Raw genomic sequence first — 21,616 nt, 5'->3', positions numbered from 1 at the left:
GAAACATCCGGGGAACTCGGGCGCGGAGTTCGGGCGGAACGGCCACCGTTGCCCACGGTAGTGTTTTCAGGTAGCTCTGGACACCGAAATGGTAAAGGGCTTCTCCGGGAGGAAGGGGGGACCCAGTGTGGGGATGGGCACCGACGCGCACTCGCCCAGGCTCTGCTTGGTCTCGGAGGGGACGCACGACCGGGAGAGCGCAGCGCTGGTGGCGAGAGGAGGCAGCGGCAGCTGCCGCTGGGGTTTGACAGCTTTGGCTGAGCCGAGTGCTAGGCGCTTTACAGTAATTGCGGTCCTCCACCGGCCTTCTGGGTAGCGAGGGGAGTCTCGGCGCGCGGCTGGGAGAGCCGTCCCCGCCGCCCCCCATCCCCTCGGCTCAGGATCAACGGGCCGCCCGCGCCGCCGCCGCCGCCGCCCGAGTCGGTCTCTCGCTCGCCCAGGACGCGCGCCCGGGCGGGGTGTGCGCAGCCAACTCGGTCCAAGCGGGGGAGGGGAGGACAAGGGGCGAGGGGGACGCCACCCAAGTGGTCTGGGGTTCGAACCCAGATAGGCGAAACGCGCCGGGAATCGATGACGGCTGGGGAAACTCGGGCAAACCTTTTTGAGGAATCACCGCTCCGACACCCCACCGCCCAGGCGCTGCAACGGAGGGTGAGCGGAGGGTGAGCGGAGGCTGGGGGAGCTCAAACTTGTGAGAGCTGGAGGCGGCGGCGGGCGGGCGGCTGGCTGTCGCCTGAGCGCTGCGCCTGCAGGGGGAGGGGAGGCGGCTGCTGGGAGGGAGGGAGGGAGGCCGGGCGGGCGGGCGGGCGAGAGGGCGGAGGGAGGGGGAGGAGGAAGAGGAGGGAACCAGGGAGGGGGGACGCGTTGGGATCGCGGCGTGCGGCGGCAGACGGAGCCTGGGCTCCCAGCGGCGAGGGGAGGCAGAGCTACGCTCCTTGCTGAACGCGGACCGAGCTCGGCGGCAGCGGGGAAGACGCGCCGGAGCCCAGACCGCGACCGAGAGCGGGAGCGAGGCGGCAGCGGCGGCGGAGGGGGAGCCCGCGAGCTGCCGGGCGGGGAGCCCAAGCCGCGCTGTCGCCGCGCAGGGAAGACTTGGCCAACACACTCACACACACATAAACACCCAGCCCGAGCGGGCGCTCGCGGCTAATCGTCAGCATGGCTCTGGGGCTCCTGCCCGAGCGCGGGCGGCAGCAGCGGCGACGCGAGAGCTGCTGAGCCCGGCCCAGCCGCCGGAGCCCGGAGGATCGCGTGGGGCTGTCGCCACCTGCCCGGAGGCTTTGAGCCCACCCCCGCCCCCACCCGGCCCAGAGCCCACCCCTCGGCGTGGCCGACCCCGAGGGCAGCCGGCTGGCAGCAGACGGCGAGGGAGGCGAGCGAGCGCGGCCCCGCGAGCGGGTTGCGGGCAGCGGGGGACGGCAAACTTTGCTGTTCGCCGCGCTTCCCCGGCCCGGCCCCTTCTCCCATCGCCAAGGTCGCCACCCCACTTTCCTCCAACCCCGCACACCTCTCCCCACCCACCCCACCTCCCGTCGCTCCTCCTCGCCGCCTCGACTCTGCTCCGGGGAAAACTTCAAAGCGCCGGATCGCAGGCTCCCTGCTTACTCCCCGGCTGGGGATTTCAGGTCAGTGCCCGGAACACCTTTCCCCGCGGAGGCCGCGCGGGCTGGCGGGCGTGCGTGCGGCGGGCTGCAGTCGGCCCCCTCCCTCGGGGCCCAGACTAGCGGCGGGTGGCTCCTCTGACTCTCTGGCGTACCCCTCGAAGCTTGTGCCTCGCGCTTCACTTTGGCTGCTTTGCTCGCGTTCGTTTTTATTTCCTAGCTGTAAGTTATTAAAAATGCAGCCAACCTAAGCGGCCCGGCGTGGGCTTCGGGGAGGGAGGGGCGCGGCGGGGGTGGCTGCCGCCCCCCTGGGGGCTGGGAGGAGAGCAGGGAGTTCGCGGATTAGAAGTTTGCAGGCAGTGTGTGTCTGTGTGCGCGGGAGCGCGGTCGTCGCTGAGTGCCGCGAGTCCGGCGGCGGGGGGCGTGGGGGTGAGCTGGGCTGGAAGCTGGGAAGCTCGGCTCGGCGTTAGCTTGCTAGCAGGAAGGGGAGGGCGGCGGGTTCCCGTCTGCTTTCGTTTTCGACTCGGGAAAGAACTGTAAAAACCTCCAGCCGCCGCTGCCTCGTCTCACCTCTCCGGGGGCAGCTCGTTCTTGCTCGTGGAACGACGGCGTGTGCGTGCGCGAGGGTGTGTGTGGCGGGCGCCCCGGGCCGAGCCGAGCTCGAGCTGCCGCCGCTGCCGCGCGACTCGGGAGGGGAGTCCCGGTTTTTTGGTTTTTTTCGCTATTTTTGGATTGCTCCAAAGCGTGAATCACATGGATTAAAAAAAAACTACTAGGAAATCGAAACAGGCGACAGCCAGTTCCGACTCGGCCCGCCCGCCAGCCAGCCAGTTAGGTCAGACGCTTTGTTTTGTAAATGTTCTTTAAAAATTTTAATCTGCCACTCTGGTCCACCCGCACCTTCCCCGCGACGTCGTGGGGTTGGTTTTAAGTTGGTTTTAAGTTTAAGATCTACCCCCAGGGGTGGGGGTAGATCGTGCGGAGGCGGGGGCGGCGGCGGGCCGGGGGGCGAGACCTGGGTCCTCCTCTGGGTAGTGTGGAGTCTGGTGGAAAGCCCTGTAGGGCGTGTGCGAGTCTGCGGCCGGAGGAAGTTGGTCCCACTCGGAGGGCGTGCGGCGCAGAGGCCGAGAGCGAAGAGGAACTTGCGCACCCGGGCGCGATCCTCGGCCGAGGCGGGGAGGGCGAGGCGCCGCTGCACCGCGGGGCCCGCGCTCGGAGCAGGCGGGCGGCTGCGCTGCAGAGCCTCCGCCAACTAGGGGGCTCGGGGCGGCGGCGACGTGCTCCTGCTGTTGACCAAGCAAGCCCCGGGGCGCCGTGTGCGGAGTAGGGCGGCTCGAGGCACGCGTGGTCCCGGCGGGCTTCCCGCCGCCTGCACTCTCGAGTGGGCACGTCTCCGGGTCCCTGAGATGGCTGAGCCTGGCCGCGTGTAGGCCGAAGCCGGGGCGAGGCTTAATTTGCAGTTAATGAATCTTTTCCAGAAAGTCCGCGATCTCCAGCTAGAGGCTGTGAGTGCCCGCGCGCGAGGGCGCGCGCCGCCGGCGTCTAAAGGGTTGGGGGGTTGCGGGGATGGAAGAGCGAAGGAGGGGGGAGGGTTATGTGTATTTAAAAACAAACCTTAAAAAAAGAAACCAGCGCGCTTCAAATAGGTATTCGTACAGCCTCTTGTGTCTAGAGTAGACAGCTCAGGGTTTTAGCTGGGTTTTTTTGTTTGTTTGTTTCTTTTTTGAGAGAAGGCCAGAGGAGGGGTAGTGGTATTTGATTCTAGGGGTAGTCTCTGAAGAAAAATCCTTAAAATGACTTGGGAATAAAAACGAGGAGGAAATGGCCCACCCCAGAAGGTGGTGGGTGGTGAACGCAGACAGACTTGGTTATTTGTAGCCATCTGACACTTCCTGTGGCACTGGAAACGGACACCGCGGGCCGAAATCAATCCTTACGAGGTGCTGGATTCGGTTTGGCCAACAGAATTGCTTGTGTGGAAGTCATTTTAATTGTCGGCCTCCGAGACTCCTGTACGTGGACACTTGGAAAATACATTTGCTTCTCGACCCTTCCCACTCCACCCCCGACCTGTTATCTGGTCTGGGCTTTGCAGTGTTGGTTCCCGTGTTTATTTTGGGCATGATTTCACCGCGAGGAGGAAGCGGGGAGATGGCGGTGATTAAAATGCCGTCCAGGTTTAACCCGAGGCTGGCCTTTAGTGTGCGGGTTTACGCCGCCACTCACCGGGATTGCCTGGGGTAGTGGGGGGGCGCGCGCGGGGTTCGGGCGCCAGGCGCTCCACGGGCAGGTCGGGGTTAGGGCTCGGACGGCCCCAGCGCTGTCCTTTGAGGCGCTGTCACCAGTAGGTGACTGAGAGTTAATTGGGAAGTGTTCTCCGGATCAATGGGCCGCACAGCTCATTAGCGATTCTCTCCAGCCCTTTGCAGGGCCGGCCGGGCCTGTGCCTCCCACAGAGGCCGGGGCCCCGCGGCCCGGGCTGCTGAGAGCGCCTCTGGGAAGTGGGGAGGGATGGGCGGCGAGGGGCGACCGGGAGGCGAGTGTAACTTGGCCGGGCGGCGCGTTGCGTGCGGCGCCTCGAGGCCCGCGCAGCCCGCTCTTTCTTCCTGCTCTCGGTCGCCTCGACCGTGTCTTTAACTCGCTCCCGCTCGCGTCGCTGCCTGGCTGCTCCTCCCCGCCTCCCTCGCCTATCTCTTGTTCTCTAAGCACGACGTCTGTGCTCCCCGCCCAGTTTGGGATTAGACAAGATAAAAATAGGACTGCCCAGCGCACAGAGCTGTGACTGTGCCCCGGCAGCCGTGTTGGCGGGAGCGCTGTGGGCCGGGGCCAGGGCGGACCCGCTGTGCGCTCGGGGCAGCCCGAGCCCGTAGAGTCCCACCCCGACCCTGCAGGCGCGGTCACGCTCCAGCGTTCTGTCCACCGGGAACCGTGCAGGCAGGGGGACCTGGGTAGGGTCTCCGCGCTCTCGCGGGTGTTGTTGGTGTGCCTGTGATAGATGGGTCTAGACAGGCATGCAGGCTCCCTCCCGGCTGAAGGACGGGAAGGGGGGGGGGCGGGCCGCGGAGGCGGCGGCAGACTCCCGTGAGCGAGCGAGCCTTCGGGCCCAGCGACCAGGGTGGAGGGAAGGCTGCGAGGGTTTCTCTTAACCCTTTAAAGACGATAGGGAGAGTGGGGGTGGGGAGTGTAGTAGAAATTCCTGGAGGCAAAGTAGCCCCCTGGGGAGAGGAGGCGGGAGTCTGGGCTTAGGGTTTTCCTTTCTCTTCTGTGTATGCAGTCTCACATCCTGGTACATTGGGCTCGATTCTTCGACGAACCAAACGCAGCTGCTAGGTGATCTAATTTGACCCGATACTTCTCAATGGGGAAGGTGTGAACACACACGGTGGGCACCCTCACTTAAGGAACTGAGTTGGGGAGATGCAGAGGTTAGACCTTACCGTTCCCAGAGGCCCAGTATGTGAAGGTCTGCTCAGAGCTTTAGTCAGTGGGGCCTCTGACCGAGAGTGTTGCCTACCAAAGACCCAAGCCTGAAATGCCTGGCCAGTGCGTACAGGTATGCGTCGGAGAGAGCAAAGGGGTCCTTGAGTTGTCTATGTAAATAAAAACACTTTTAACCATGAACTTGTGGCGAGTTCAAATAAAATATGTGCAGGGAGGCAGCCTCCAAACAGGAGTTGGACAGTGATGTGTACAAGACCGATCATTTGTATACACATCCATGGGGTCAACATTGAATGGGTCTAAAAATTGAATACAACTCTGCAGGCATTGGTCTCGTTCTTTCCCTGAGGTAGAAATTGGTGGGTGGGTTACCCTATAGAGAAATGAATCATTAGTCACACTCCTCTCTCCTTCCCCCTCCTCTTCCTTTTAGGGTTTGGAGTCTTAGGGGATCCTCTAGTTACATTAAACTGCAAACCCATATTGGTCTGGGAACGAGCCCCATTATAGACAAAGCAAGAATGTAATTCGTGGGGAGGTGTACGTGTTAGACAGGAATGCACAGATTAAGATGTGCGCCTGAATGACATGTGCTGAGACAAATCAAGACACTTGGACTCTGGTGCCCACATGGAACAAGAGATACAGAAGAGAGAAAGAACTGGCCGCGAGGAATGTAAACATGGGTATGCAAATACTGAGACCTAGAGCGAGATTCTAGGAGAAAATCCCAGACTTTGTTGAGCTGGAAACTGGAGCAGAATTTCTGTAAGTTCGTTCGAGAGACAAAAGCCCATTTAAAGGTGTGAAGAGGGTCACTTGGAAACACAAAAAGCATTCACATGCATACGTCCATGCTTAGATACACAGGCTGAATGACAAAAACCCCTCCATGCCTGATGAAGATTTTCCTGCCCGGTGAGACAGAGCAGGGCATGGAAGTGTGGGCCACACAACCACATTCGCACACTCATTCACTGGGAAATACTGTGTCTTCGGCTAGAGGGAAACTGAGGGCGACGGTGCCTAGCTAAGGGTGGATGGCCCTTGGTTACTAAGATTGCTTCTGGTTATAGTTTCTTCCCACCTAGAGTGGGGAAGAGAGTATGTCTTGAGCAGGTAGGAGGATTTCTGAAAGATTTTTGAGTTCTGGACCCTGAGAGGATGGATGGTGGAGGAAAAAGAGGAGTAGCTTTGCATTCTGGGTCGGAAGCAAGGGATGTTGCGCTCCTCTAAGCCCTGTTTGCTAAGGTGGCGCAGGGCCTAGTGAACTGAGAGAGACTGAACCGAAAGAAGTGCGAAGCTCGGCCTCTGGGCGGAATCAAGGGGAGGTATGCTTTCTTTCCCTTTTTTTTTCCCCCTTGAGGAGACCGTGCGGGGACGGCCAGCGTAGGGAGGATTAGCAGGCGCCTCTGTGACCCCAGACGCGCGCGTAAACTCGGCTTGGGTTTGGTTTGCCCGCGGCGTCGATTTGCCGCGGCCCCTCTTTGTCTGAGCCCAGCCGGGAATTCCAGCTTTTATTGGGAAGACCGCACTCGGGTGGAGCCCGCGCTGGGTCGGGCACGACAGCCGGGCCCACGGGGCTGGGCAGGAGGCTCGCCGGCCTCCGAGCCGCCCGAACCCCAGGACGGTCCTCGGGATGCCCAGCGGCCCCGGCAATGCCACCTCGGTGGTTTCCTCGAGGGCGGCGGGCCCGGCAGACCCAGCCCGGCGGGGCGTGGGGCCTCACGGGTCCCCTTGGGCCGCCGTACCGCCCCTCTCCCCCTGGCCCCACCGCTCCCCCCGCCAGCCCGAGGCCCAAAGGAGCTCTGAAGGCCCTTTGTTAAGCTCCAGGGTCACATCCGTGCCCCGGGGGCCGCGCAGGGGCGGGAGGACCTTCTCCTGGTCTGTTTGCAAGGCTGGCTGCGCTGCCGGGGCCTAGATGGTGGCGCTGGCTTGAGAAGCAGCCGGGGCAGGAGTGGAAGGTCTTCTCAGGCCACCCCCGTGGCAGCCAAGCCGCCTGTGCCCCGAGCACTTGGCCGTGGACGTCTCCCAACCTCCAGCCCGGCCCGACGGCTTTCGCTGGTTGCCCCCCATGTGTTCCTCCGGAAGGGATAGCTGACTTTCTGTTGGATGGGAATTAACCAACGAGCTCTTCCCCCCGCAACGTTTCTGTAAGAAGGTCCCCTTTCCCAGCGCAGGCTCATTTCCGCCGGCCCCTAGTTGAGGGTGTTGGAAATGTGGGGGGGGGGGCGTCCCCGCACTTTGTTATTTCTTAGAACCATGTCTCCCCGGCCAGCCATCGCCCCTCAGCACCCATGGGCTCCGGCGCCCCGTGATTAGACTAGCGGGGAAGTTCGCCAGGAGAAGATCCTGACAGCCTAAAATAGAATTTGATCTAAAAGACAGTTTCCAGTATAATCTCATTATGCATCACAGACTCCCGGTGTTATTTTGTGGAAGGCGGACAATGATCAATTTACATTGACCCGGGGCTGGGCGAGCTTTTAGATGGTAATTGCCATATTGATGTGCATGCAAAAAGGAGACCTGCTAAAATTAAAGACCGGAAGCTAAATGAAACTAAATTTCTTGTCTAGGTGCAAACCAGAGGAACTACTGGGGGGAAGAGGGTGAGTCAGGTCAGGGTGCCAGGGGCAAGAGCAGGTGAGAGGCCCAAGAGCTCCGGGAGGTCACAGATTTGGGAGCGATCTTTGCCCTGGTGATTTCAAAACGTGAGGAGGGGGCTTGTATAGGGTATGGGGACCCAGCAGGGAAAAGTTATAAACAGGCACTATTGCATTGAAGGCACTGGGATCTTTTAATGCTAGTAGTAACTGCGAGGGGGGAGGAGAGGTTTATAGGGTTATAGGGGTCTTCCTGCACCATTTCCGGCACCCCCCATTTCTATTGTTCTACCCGAGCGCTCATAACCGTGCCAAGGGCACCCACATTCTTGCATCTGAAGAGTTAAATTTTTTTTTAAAGACAGGCCTTAAACTTCCTCCGCACCCCCCTGCCCCCGCGTCTGGTCTTTCGAAGAGAGCGAGAGTAGGGGGCGGTTCTGCATGCCGCTGCGGGCAGGCCTGGACCTTTGGAGGCTGCGGGAGTTCCTCCCCGGACGCAGCAGCAGCCCCGGACTCGGCCGCACGACGATCGCTTTGGGAAGCGGCTCGCTCCAGGTGGCCCAGGGGACTCACGGTGCCCGGGGGCGGGGGTCACCTCCTTGGAGGTTAGAAGGGCCTGCACGGAGGGTGTGGAGGCGGGAAGGCGGGGGCTGGAAATCCTGTCCCAATCGGCGGTGATGGCCAAGGCCGGAAAGTTTAAAAAAGAGAGAAAGCCACTGGCTGCGAGCCAGGGGCTGCCGGGCCGCCGGGGCGTGTTTGGCTGACTAGAGGGGTGAGGACCCGGCTCCGCCATCGCCTCGGTCCCTCCCGCTGCGGAGGCCCTGGCCTGCCCCAGGCGCTCCTGGAGCCATTTCACACATCCGGAGCCTCGGCCACTGGAGGAGCCACCCGCCCGGGGCCGGGAAGGCGCAGGGGCGGCTGAGTGTCCGGCGCTCCTGCCCGTTCCCCTTCCCACCGAGCTGAGCTGGAGACGGCCCTCGGTCGTGGAGCCTGTGGCGTCTGTGGCATCGGGTGTGGATGGTTCCCGGAGCTTCTGAAAGCCCGGGGCAGAGCAGGAAATTGAAGATGGGGTGGGGAGGGGATGTTGAGCGCTGACCCTGCGCTGCTGGGATGAGAAGTTGGGGAGAGGAGAGATAACCCCAACCTCCGGCTTGTCTCGGGACTTGGCTTTTTGTGGGGACCCCCAGGAGTCCAGGAGGGTCCAGCATCTTGCAAGCCGCTTCCCCCTCAGTTGCCTCCCCAGCCCACTTTGGTCCCTGAGTTTTTCATTAAAGTCCTAGGAAAGGTAGATGTAGGCAGTCTTTCCAAAGGGCTTTTGCTCTGTCTAGATAATTTGATTTATTGCTTTATGTGGCAAGCCTTCTTCTAGTTCCAGGTGTCAGCACTTTTTATAGAGACCTAAGAGTAGCACCCACCTCCCACTGCCTGTTCTGGGCTCCTGGAGGAGGGGAAAGTGGAGCCTTGTTGGGAACCCCTGGCCTCACACCAGGGTGTTCCAGTGTAGGGAGATGGGTAGGATGTTGGCAGAAATTTCGAAAGACTTCACATGGACCAAGAGATTTCTGGGTGTAGGAGAAACTAGGGTGCGGGCTCCTTGTGGACCGAATTTCATACGTGTTAAGTGCTATCCTTTTACCCTGTATTGGAGTACAAGGGCTAAGGAAGGCTTCCGAACTTCTTGGGGATTCTGGATGGCACAATTTGACCAATAATTGGCTCCTCTCCTCAACTCCAGGACTGAGTTTGACCGTGGCCCATTTTTACTAGCTGTGTGACCTTGGGGGCAGGTTATTTATGGCCTCTGAGCCTCAGTAAGTTTCTTCATTTGTAAGACTGGGAATAATTTTCCACCTTTAGGATCAAAGAATACTTGGCACATAGTAGGCCCGGAGGATTAGTAATTGCTTTGAATGACTGGTCAGATTCCTATAGGTTGCTTCTCCGTTCCCTGCTGCCCCTGAGATGCCAGCCGCCCCCCCCCCCCAACCAAGACCTGCGTAGGCCAGTGTCTGGGGACCAAACTTCAGGTTAAGCTCCCCTCCAAGGGTATTCCTGAGGCTATTCCTCCAGGTCTGCCTCCGTGGGTTCCTCTTTCCCTTTGTTACAGTTCTTTGCATTCTGGGCTTTAAAGGAATCCATATGAAAAGGCTGGGATTTTTTTTTTCTCCCCCTAAGTGGGATCATTTATATGGTTAGGAATTGATTCCAGTACCGGTATCTAGGTGCTCTTTGGCAAGTTCTCCCGTCATTCTTTTGGGGAGAGGGAACAGCAACGGCTGGAGGGGAGAGACCTGGTGGGAAGAGGTGAAAGGGTCTGGCCCACTGCAGGGGCCAGAGGTGCTGTGGTTTGTCTGATAGGGATTAAGTCTGGATGTTATGAGGTCTCAGTGTGGTTTTCAATAAAAGTCTGTCAGGGATTGCTTCTTTTCTATCGATATGTATTTAAAAAAATTACTAGCATGAGAAGAAAACCAGACCTGTATGGATCCAGGCCGGTAGTAAGCTACTGTGATCAGGTTTCCTACTAGACTCCCAGAGGGGAAGTCAGCGTTTGATTGAAGCTACACTTGGTTCTTGACTCTCTGGGGATGCCTGCTCTGAAACAGGAGCGCTGCCTTTCTCTCCTCCCCGCCCCCACCCTCCTTTTCCCTTCTTCCCCTAAAAGACTTTGTGCTGAAAGAGCTTCAGTAGGCATGAGTCCCTGGTACCTCTCTAAAGAATGCCTTTCAGCCTTTGCTGACATTGTTTTGTGAACAGTGGGTTTTACCAGGCCAGCAGTTTTCCCCCATCTTAGCTCACTATTTTAGAAGTTCGAGTATGCCCAGGATGCGCCCAACTGCAGTGCTTTCCAGTGTGTGTAGCCAGGGCCTTGCCTGTAATCTGAAGACACCTTAACCTTTGCCCTAGGTGCCCCCCCCGGGGGTGGGGGTGGTGAAGGTGGGGAGAGCAAGGACAGGGGATCGTTGTTGAGTGTCTGTTTGTTTTCTCCAGCCACAGAGGCAGAAGGGTGGAGTGGGGCGAGGCCGAGAGTACGTTCCAGCCTTGGGTCTGATTTAAAACTTGGTTTAATTGGAGAAACTCTTAGGCATTTAACAGTTCTGTACAAATGCAAACTTGAAATAGCTCTAGGCCTACGTCAATTAGGAAAGAATAAATGAAGTACAGAGATGTCCAAACTATGTAAATCCTAGAGTTGTCTGCCCTCCCATAAACACATGACAAGTGCCAAGGCATTTCCAGTCAAAACACCCATGGAACCAGCAGCCTCCATCCTTTGTATTTATTATTTTATTAACAGCATTTTACACAGCATTTAACAAGCACAGCCTGCCTGCTTTCCACCACGGCTCTCAGCAGACTGAGGGGTGGAAAACAGATGGGGGTGGCGAGGAGTGGTCTCTAGAAGAGACTTCTAAGCTGGAGAGATCTCTTCAGATGGGCAAGGAAAAGGAACATTTGGGGTTCCTTTCTCCTGGCCCCAAAGAGAAGACAAAAGTAATGCTTTGGAGGAAGAAATCCCCTCTCCCTTCTCCGGAGGAAAGTTGTGCAGATGTGGTCTGTCTAGTCTCCACTTGGATTCCAGAAGGTGTGAAGCAGGGTCTGCTTTCCCAACACTCTGCCCATCAGTTATTGGTGCTTTTCAAAGAATAAGTGTATGTCTGCTATCAGTATTCTATATCCTGGTGGAAAGTTTATAACGAAAACTAATGCCTTTCTTAAGTCATAAAATGAGCCTTGTATGATTATTTAATTAAAATCTATTTAAGGACCGATTAGGCATGTAATTTGCGCTAATAATGACGATTATGGAAATGTTCGACTTAACCAAAAATCATAAAAGGAGACATTTTGGTCAGTGGGGCGACCAGGAAGGATTCAGGGAGTTGGACGGTTTTCCGAAACACACGAGGCTTTGGGCTGCAGAAAGTGCCGGGCTGCCTAGCCTCTGGGACCACGGTAGAGAGGGCTGCAGGACCCCAGGCCTGGCCGGGGCAGGCCGACCCACACTTTGCTGAGCAGAGAAACCGACCCTGGGAGTCTGAACAACCTTTATTCCCAGCTGAGGAAATGGGGGAGGGGGCCTGGGAGGAGGAAACTCTGGGAGAGCTGATGAACCGCACAGAACTCTGCGCGAAATGGCTGTGTTGTCTTGCTTTAACAATCAGCAGCGACACACGCATTGCTGCCTCGGCTAGCCTTGGCTGGAGCCTGGAGGGGTGGGGGGAGGGCGGTCTCTTGTTCCGGAGAAACCTGCCAGCTGCTGGGCTTGGTGCGAAGGCAGACACAATGCTGCTGTTGTTGGTTTGATCTCTAACTGGATTGTTAGTCTGGCCTTAACTGTGTGGTAAGGGGGGAGTGTGAAGGCTGTTTACAGCGAGTGCAAATAATGTGACAGCTGTTGGCGCACGAGCAGCGCTGTGCCTCCTCGGCGCTCACACAGAGCGCGCACCGTGCAGGCCCGCGGAGAGCTGCAGAGGTGGCCGCCCCTTGCTGGCCCGGGAGCCCTCGGATGCGCTGCGAGAGAGCCCTCGGCGGCGGCACCCGCCCCCCGCGACACGCATCTTTCTGGCTCCTGGGATCGTGGTGGACGTGCGCGCTGGTTGGTGTGTTGTGGTTTAGGGAACTTGTTAGGCAGAGGTGGCAGGAGAAGGCCTGCGGGGTCATGAGTGTCAACTGTCTGGAGGGGTTTGGCCGGGATCTGTTGACCTGGGGCCTCAGTGGCTTGTGACCGGGTTGTTAAGATTTGGGAAAATAACTTTCCGCCCTAAAGCAAGCCTGTTGGAAAGAATGTATTATTAACTGAAGGCTTTCTGGAAATTGCAGAGGCTCTGAAGGCCGTTGTTCTTCCTCTGAAATGGCCCTGTTATTCAGACAAGTTCAAGAGACGGGCGGCCGCTGTGTTCTATGCCCTCGGCCCTGTTTCCTGGATTGGAAACACAAGTGGGTAGGTTCAGGACCCGAAGGGGGGGTGAATGGGGGTGGGGAGGGGTGCAAGTCGGCTTTTGATCACCCGCCTCCCTTTGCCTTCCCGGTTTTTAAGAGCGCGCTTGCCTTTCAGCTGCAGGACCAACGGTGCTGTCTTGAGGTCTGCCCACAGCGCCACCCACTCTGTGACTTAATCAACTAAATGCCCAGAGCCCGGCCTTCTCTGAGTTCCTGGTCCTCTGCCAGGCACTGCGGGGAGGCGCCAGGGTGGGAGGGAGAACAGTTGGTGGGTGGCAGCAATACCCCGCTGGGCCGGTCCAAGCTGGCGGGCTCAGGATGGTCCTCAGGTTGGTCCAGAAGATGGGCCTGCCCCTGGGCTGTCCTGGGGCAAGCTGGGTGTAAACACCACTCCCCCCAACCTCAAGGTTGAAGGCTTCCGCAGCCCTGGCCCCCGGGCTTTGGAGGATCATTTAGAGCTGACTTAACTCTATATCGTGCCCTTCTGTGTGACTTCGGCCCCTGAGTGTACAGCTTGCAGGATATCTGCAAATTATGGGTCCACCTCCGCCCCACCCTGCCCCCAGATCTACTCTCTGAGTTATAATGTGGACTTCTACATCTAGTTGGGTTCCCTAGAGGGGAGCTGGGAGATGCTTCTGGAATGATACATGAACTTCGGTGCCAGTTCTATAAACTGGTCTCTTTTTATGACGTGTGCCATTTTCTGTAGGAATGTTGCTTGCAAAACGAGTTTCGCCTTGGAGGAAAGGCGGAAAGATAGACAAGCCTGCAACGCCAAAGCGCTGGCAGTCTTTCCCTCCTTCCAGCTCTCTTAAAGCAGCCGGGCTGCATTTCCAGGATTAGACTCGTGCTTGTGAAGAGGGACTCTGGTTGGCTTTTTTTTCCCCCGAAGCAAATGCAAATCAGAGAAAAATAATTTTCTTTCAACGATATGCAACGTATTAGTCACTTGTTATCGTGCTCCGAGGCAGGCCTCATTTGCGCGTCTGCCAGCTCGCTCACATCTGCTCGGCGCTGTTTGGGGCATTTTAACCTTGGTGGTGTCGTGTCTGGTCCCACGGATCAAGGAGGAGTAATTAAGCTCTGAACAGCTAGAAGAATTCACGGGCCCCCACGTCTACCGCAGTTTTCCCACAGCTTTGTTTGGGGTGTTCCGGGTTCCAAGATGAACAGACGTGGGGTTCCTATTGTTCCTCGTAAAGAAAGTGGGAGCCCCTGTCCTCCTCTGACCCTCATCCCCAGCCTTCCCAGGACTCCCAGGCTGCACACAATCAGCAGGGAAGCCGGGTGCAGATCACAGGACCCTGTGTTTTATGCATCTTTTATTCGTAAAAAGTTCCTTTGTGCTTCCTGTGTGTACTAATGATAGCTGTCGTTAATAGCTTTCTGGTATAGCTTGTTCCTTGTGGGGGGAGGAGTTTGCAGTGAGTTCACTTTATTTCTACAAAGCCCTGATGGAGGCTGCAGTGCAGTGACACCCCCTCTAGAGTCGTGGTCTATGGATCGTTTATTCTGGATTTGTTTCCAGGTTGTGTAGACTCCAAGTGGGATCCCAGCCTGTAGGGACCAGACCCGGGGGGGTGTGGAGGGTGGGTGGGCGGGGAGGAGTGGAGTCAGGTCGATTAATTGCATTCAACCTCGGTTTCCTGTCCTGGGCTGCTGCCTCCTGTTGAGGGACACCAGCTTCCAAATGGGGCCCCCTCTTGCATACACGCGTGGTTGTGTGTGGCACAACCGTGAAAGAAAGTGAAAGGAACAAAAAGCCGAGGCCTGGCGTGGGGGGGGGCGGGTTGGCGGGGGGAAGGGGAAGTGTCTGAGGTTGGTCCAAGAGCTGACGGGGGGCCACGGCTCTGCTTTTGGGAAAGGGGGTGTGTGGCGGGCAGCCCCGGTTTGGCAGCGGCTCTCCCGGTCGATCCTTGCTGGTGCCCCCCTCCCCAAGCCCCCGAGCCCCCTTTTACAGTTGGCTACACCTGGCTTGCATCTTTGAATCGGGGAAGGTGGGGGAGGCGTCCACGGAGAGAACACTCCAGACTGGCCGAAGGGAGCGCAGGACGATGGGCCGGAGCGGTCTCCAGTCAGTGCCCACTCCCCTGGGGCGCGCCGCCGCACATCCTGGGTTCTCCGTGCGCCCACCCAAAGTTGCTTTTTGTCAGAGATTCAGCGGCAGGCGCCTGGGAAGGGGGATCCCAGAGGAGCGCGCGGGCGGGGTGAGCTGGGGTCGGCGGCTGGCCGAGAGAGCCGGTGGTCCTGGAAGGTCGGGCGGGGGGTGCGTGTGCGGGACCGGCCCCGCGCGGGGACCTGGCGGAGGAGGGGCGAGGAGCCTGCGGCAGCGCGGGTGTGTGTGGTGGGAGAGAAAATCCCTTTGATGCCGACCGATCCGTGCTCAGGGCTGAGGCGGAGGAGGGGGCGCCCTTCCCCCACTCGCCGCCGCCGCTGCAGGCCAAGTTCACTCCCGACTGACCCGAGTGGCTCGCGGCGCTATCCTGGCGCCCTGGGAGGAGGCAGGGAAGGTTCTGGTTGCTCAAAAGGTCAGGGCCAGCCACGTGAGTTTCCCGTCCCCCACCCCGTCACACCCGCACTCCTGCTCCGCAGCTCTGTTACTAATGCAAAACTTGGGTCGTGAGTGGGGACGCCTCTGGAGGCGGCGACAGCCATGACTTGGAGTGTGCCAAGAGACAGAGCCTGGGCAGGCTGGATCACTCCTCCCACCCTCCACTCCCCCCCAGCACCCATGCCCGGCTGCAGGACCCAGTCAGGCGACCTCCTTCAGCCACACCCCAGGAAGCCTGCGACCCTCCCCCCGACCTGGGTGCATCCTTGGGGTTCCCTTCTCCCCACTGCTACGCATACTGGGGAAAACATCCCAGGAGGACTTGCCCCAACGCTGCACACCCTGGACTGCTTTTTCTCATCTCCCACCTCCTCGCGGCCCCCAGTGCTAAAATAGGAACTTCTTCATCCCTCCCTTCCTTGACGCCAGTAGAGAAGTGCCTGTGTGTGACTCAGTCTGCGCTTGGAGCAGTCCCAGGAAGGGCTCCCGCGCCATGAGCTTTGGGCTTCCATGAAAGCCACACACTCTGCAGAAGGTCACCCCTCCCTGGCCCCCTCTGTGTCCCTGCCTCAGCCTTCCCTCTGCCGCAAGGAAACTATGTAGCCATTCTGGGGTTTGTTTGTTACGTAGAATGTTTAGTGGAGTCAGATGCTGTTTAATGGGTTAGATGTGGCCTGCACCAGCTATTGCCAGGCAGAACTCAAGTCCATAGTGCAGTTTAATCCTCTGGAAAACACGGTGCCAAAGATTTACAGATGAGGGGGTCAAAGTTGAAGAGGTCCGGCCACCTGCCCAGAGACACGCCATGGATGAGAGTGGGAGCTGGGAGGCTGTGGTGACTGCGCGCGCGCGCGTGTCCTCCACAGAGAACCAGCCATGCCCGTGCAGTGAGAGACACCCCTTCCCCGAAGAGGTCCCCAGCCTACGGAGGACCGTGGCACATGGCATGCTGGCTGGGAGCCCTGCCGTCTGCCCGGCCTTCTGAGCCGGAAGCTCCCCAAAACCCGTCCAGGTCTTCTTGGTCACTAACTGGATAAGTGCCTGATGCGGCATGGGGTGCCTAGAGAGTGAGGCCCTAGGAAGGGGCACCGTTAGTATTGGAGTGGAGTTGGGATGGTTTGGTGGCGCTGCTTCCCATTCCGTCGCTGTCACTTGACAAGCGTGCTGTGCAGACTTGAACCAATCCATCAGCGCCTCAAGGGCGGAGGCAGTGGAAAGTGGCCCGGTGCCAGGAGGAGCTGGGGTGGAGAGAAAGGAGAGGTGGCAGGAGTGGCCTGGTGCTGCCTTCCTCCCTGCGCTCACGCCAGCCTCTCACTGCCACTGCTCCTTCCTTTGCAATCTGTTTGTTGCCTGCCAAGGGGAGTCGCCTTTAAAGAAAAAAAACAAAACAAACGTTCTCTCCTTCTCCTCATTCCATAATGGTGTCTTCATAGCAGGAATCGGCAGAACGGTGGTGGGTACAGCTGGGGACCCGTGTGCCCCCTCGTGTCTTTTCACAGAGGGCCAAGGTGCCCTCACTCAGGGATGCCGAGGTTGGGGGGACAGCTCCTAATCTTGGTCCCTCTGACCTCTTTCTGCCAATCAGGCTCTTCTCCCCAGCGTCCAGGCCAAGCTCGGATGCTAATCATAACTCTTGGTTCCCGGACCAGATGACTGCCCAAGTCTGTCGAGGGAGACTCAAGCTCTCCTGTGCTTGGCCCTAGGGCCAGACCGAAAGCCGGAGACCACGCGGCGAGTCTGCGTTTTGCAAGCCGGGTCTCTCCCAGAACTGGGTGTTCAGCGGGCAGCCACCACAATTCCTGGTCTGTTCTTCAGAAACCAGACCCTCCTCCGTCTCCCCGGCTGACCCCTTCTCTTGGCCACCTTCCCTCTTCATCCCTATCCCACATCCTTGCCCCCTTCTCTCCACTGCTGGAAAAAAGGGTTAAAACCCAGAGCCAAGGTGTAGCTTAGCAGCTCCCACTGGAAACAGGTTGGTGCTTGTAAAGTGCTTTTCATGACTGACTTCACACATCTTGGCACTTCCAGAAGCATCACCCACCTGTGGAAGAAAAGGGGGGGGTCGTTGAGAAATAAGGGCAGATGAGCCTCTTATATACAGCAGCAAAGCGCCTGCTCTGTCTGTCATCTAAATCACGTCATTTGCCCCCTGCAGCATGACCCACAGCCAAGGGTGAGGGAAGTCACTTTTGAAGAACTTTTCCTTGGAGGTTAAAAAAAAAAAGAAGAAAGTAAGAAAGACCCCCAACTATTTCAATAGCCGCTTTTAGAAGAGGAATGGGGTGAGTGTGGCGGTGTCTCTGACCCTATCTCTGTGTCCCTTGTGCCCAAGATCCCCTTAGTTACTTCTACATCCCAGAGAGATGGGGGGTGGGCCCGTTTCTCAGTGATGGTGGGGTGTACGCAGTACGGCCTTTGCCCAGGATGAGGGTGTTCCTGCCCAGGATTTGGGCTGTCGCTCTGGAGAAGGGCCTCACGCCAGGCAGGGCCCCCGGCTCCTTGGCCCTTTCCGCTCAGGTCCATCTTTGGCCTGGAACCTGAAGAGTTAACAGTCTTTAGCTCGTTGCAATGAAATTATGGCTGGCAGTGGCGCCGCTGTTTGTTCAACAGACCTCCAGTTTTAAACAGTTCACAAAAAGTTCATGGGGCAGCTAAAGATTATAAGTGTGTGTGTGGGTGTGTGTGTGTGTGTGTGGGTGTGTGTGTGTGTGTGTAGTCAGCAGGATCCAGTACTGAGCCTTGCCCCTCCTCCTCTTGTTTCTTCACGGCCAGCCCCCCGCCCCGCCCCCACTCCCGTGACACTGGACCACGCTCGGGGCCTCAACCCTCCATCTGACCCTGTGCACGTAAGAACACTTCATCCTGACACTGGGTGTTATTTCTCTGTGCGGCGTTAATATTGAAAACCCCACCAGACAAGACCTGGAAGGGCGGGGAGAGGCTTTGAAAGCACCCCGTGGTCCCAGGTGTCTCTAAACTGCATTCCCCTGTCATGCTAAGTCCAGGCCGCCCTTTCTAAAGAAAAGCCCTTTCAAGGGAAGGGGGCTGCTGGCCCTTTTTGAGGGGAGGGGAGAGGGCTCAGTAGGATGATTGTGGCAGCGGCCTTTCTGTTTCCTCAGTCAGGTGCTCAGAGGTCCTTGTCCCAAGGTGACAACTAAAGGAGACATGTAAGAGGCAGCTTGTGTAAGTTTTGAAGACTGGAGCACCAGAAGATTGGGGCTTCGAGGGCACACATGCTTCGTCCCTCATCCTTTTCTTGAGGGTTTGGTGGAGTGACCCTTTGGCTTCTGGTATAATGTCCAAATTTCATCATGACACCCAGCCAGGGGGTGGCATGGTGTGGTCCTCCCGCTGCAGCCACGGCCAGGACACTTGCACCGAGGAATGTTGCTCCTCCACCTTTTAGATGAGGCTTCCCTGGACATCTTCCTTTTGGTCTTCCTTTTGTTAGAAGGGGCTGCAGGGGTTAGGGAGGGGACACTTTGTTGAACGTGCCTTCTGGTCGGCCCTGCACTAGTGGTGGCCTGCCCCCACCTTGATTTGTATGTTCGAAACACGGAAGAACAGCCCGTGAGCCCCCCACAGGACCTTCCTTGATGCCCAAGTCCATCTGAGTCCACCTTTTCGGGGCACTGTGGCCAGCCACTGGAAATGCCCCAGTCTGTCTGAAGAAAGGGACGCTTCCTAAAGAAATAGCTTCTCTAGAATCCCACCAGGCCGGACACAACTGGGAGATCCCTGCCTCTCCTCCAGCTTCATCGTTGAGCTCTAACTCCGCGCCGTGTGTCTGCGGCGTGGGGCTCTTGATGAACAGACGGTGTTCTCTTCTGTATAGGGGCCGACGGGGATGCTGGTGGACAAAAGCCTGTGTTAGGACAAACAAATGCAGAGGGATAGCCTGGCTGGCTTTGGGATTCATAACATATCTTTGGGCTCATAACATATCTAACAAGATATAGCAATCTTTTTTGATTTTTTTGAAGTTTAAACAAATAGTGTACTCTGCATGAATTTTGTCTTTGAAATGAATCATTCTACTGTGGGATTTATGATGCTATAGAACTAGTTTACGAAGAAAGTGTAGTAGGCTTCACATATCTCCATATCTTATATTGATGGCATTTAAATTCTAATACCAAACTGTTATTGTTTCATAAACTAGGAGAAAATTGCGCTGATAACAAGCAGGAGAAGCTGGCAGAACCAATAGATTTTCTACTCTTTCTTTCTATTGTTTGTAAGCCTAGTTACCCTAGTTGACCAGTTAATGACAACACAAAATGAAATTTTCCTGGCTGCTAATTAATTAGCTCTAATTTCACTAGTTTTGTTACTGGTAAGGCTTCCACTAATTCTATGTGTGAATGTCTTCTTACCCTACTCATCCTATTTTCCTCTCTGAGCTTCCTCATATGTAGAGAACCCATTTGATTGACTTAAGAGTCAGAAGAGACTTACAATCAGAGAAAAAGCAAAAAAGAACGACTATAATGCCAACTAGTATAACTATTAATTAGAACTTATGTTTTGAGGATTTTCAGACAGAAGAGGGGTAGAAATGATAATAGTTTAGTTTTAGGAAGGCTGTAGTACACAAATAGAACCCCAAATCACACCACAGATAATTTTCCAGGAATTTAATATATCTGATATACACTCAATTTGTGCCCATGAATGGTGAGCAACTGGAAGTAAAGGAGAATCACAGAGTTACATTTCCGGACAAATCAGGTTATCAGAATGATGCAATAATGACAGTTTACCTCAGTCACTTCTTAGGCTTTCTTATTTACTATGCTAAATGTTAAATGAGATTGCTGAGTAAAAGCATTACAATGACTTCAGCATTGTGGGACATGAAACACAGTGAGAACTCAGAGCAGGGAAGGAAATAAGTCAGGTAAGCAGGAAAAAGAATTGAAAGAGCTGAAAGATGTATTACTTGGCTGTCAGGTGTTAGGAGAGTTTATTTGTGCTTTTTCTTAATCTTCATAACGCTCTTGTCAGAATGGTAGTAACATACCCATGTTTTTAGATGAGCGACCTTTAACTGTAGGTTGCACTTGATTGTCTGCCAGGTTTTCAAGTCTGTGATGGGGACAGTAATGTCAGAAATTTCAATCCCAGTCAAATCAAGAGCTGGTAGAAACACCATTAAGGAAGTGCATAGTTTTGACCCAAATTTAACCACATTAAAATGTTGTCCTTTCTTCTCCAGGATGATAGTCTGTATTTCAAGAAGAATTCTAATTCTTGCCCCATAACAATTTCTCTGAGTTCTTTGTGCCAACTAAAACCTTTGATTGATTTTCGTATTAGCAAAGCCCTGGAATTCTATGCAAAATGCTATGAATAGTTATCTACCTATCTAATTATTTTTAGCAAAAGGATGCAGAGCCGTTATCAGATTCTCAAAACTCAATCAGATTATCTAAGAGTTTACATTAAATGAGGTAATGAATGCCCTTTCTGGATCCAAACATTATAATATTTTTAATCCTTACCGTGGTCCCTGAAATGTCTATTATCTCTAATTATCAGTAAGGGAACTGAGGCGTCGTAAAGTCTTAAGTAAGTGAGAGGTCTGGAATTCAAATCCAGGTCAGTTTCAGTCTTGAACACCACTAATTCTATAGCCTACACTGCATTCTATACTCTTAACTGTAGATAATCAATAAATGTTCATTTATTTCCTTTACCCCAGTTGGGGACAAAGAACATGGGTGTGTGAAAGTACAGATTAGTTTTAATGTAAATGATATAACAAGAATGCTAGTCAGCAGTTACGGAATATTCATATTGTTCTAGGAGTTGAGCATTAAGTACTTTACAGGCATTCTTTTATTTAAAATCTCATATATATAATACCTACCTTAGGAAGTAGGTAATATAAATGTGCCAAGGTGATTGAAATAACGTGGTCATGTACAGGCAATGAAACTGGGAAAGAGTTTTCTGGGCTGATGGTTGAATTTTGGCCAAGACATTAAGGGGAGAAGGGATGAGCACTGGTGGGGAGACTGAAAACTTATTCATCGTAGGGAGAAAGCACTGGTGGAAGCATTGTGCTGCTTGCTTAAGAACTGTTACCCTCATAACCCGAAAACTGAGGTTTTGCTGAAAGCTGAAGGCAGATTTCTTGCAGTGTGAAAAAGAATTTACTGATATCTCTTCATCTCTTCACGTTTGAACACGACTGTTTTGCAGATTTGTTGAAATGACTCAAGTTCTCTTTCAGATCTGGACTAAATGTCTATATCACAGCATTAGGGCCCATGGAGCAGCATTTGCAAGCCCATACTCACCTCCCCCCTTTTTAGTGTTTTGCACTCTGGAAAAGCAAACAACAGCAACAACAATATCTTATTTCCTTTTATCTATAGTTATTATTAATCTTGTCAGGAAACCCAATTTGATATATTTATGCTAAAATATAAATGAGATTTTTCCAGTTTTATTGAGATTTAATT

General features: G+C 55.4%; 1 long non-coding RNA gene across 3 annotated transcripts in view; it reads left to right on the top strand.

Moving 5' to 3' along the window:
- The first annotated feature begins 354 nt into the window (after positions 1-354).
- The window catches only part of LOC309800510, a 49,382-nt gene continuing 28,120 nt past the window's right edge, over positions 355-21,616 (top strand). The window contains exon 1 of one of the 3 annotated variants that reach the window (XR_014293467.1): positions 355-651. This is a non-coding gene — a long non-coding RNA (uncharacterized lncRNA). Of the gene's footprint in view, positions 663-21,616 lie in introns of all 3 variants that reach the window. The other 2 variants (XR_014293468.1, XR_014293469.1) reach the window with 2 other exon arrangements.

This window comes from Mesoplodon mirus (assembly GCF_964341445.2).
Source record: "Mesoplodon mirus genome assembly, chromosome: 3".
NCBI lineage: Eukaryota > Metazoa > Chordata > Mammalia > Artiodactyla > Ziphiidae > Mesoplodon > Mesoplodon mirus.
Note: the sequence above shows the minus strand (reverse complement) of the source record. Positions and strands in the feature narration are given on the sequence as shown.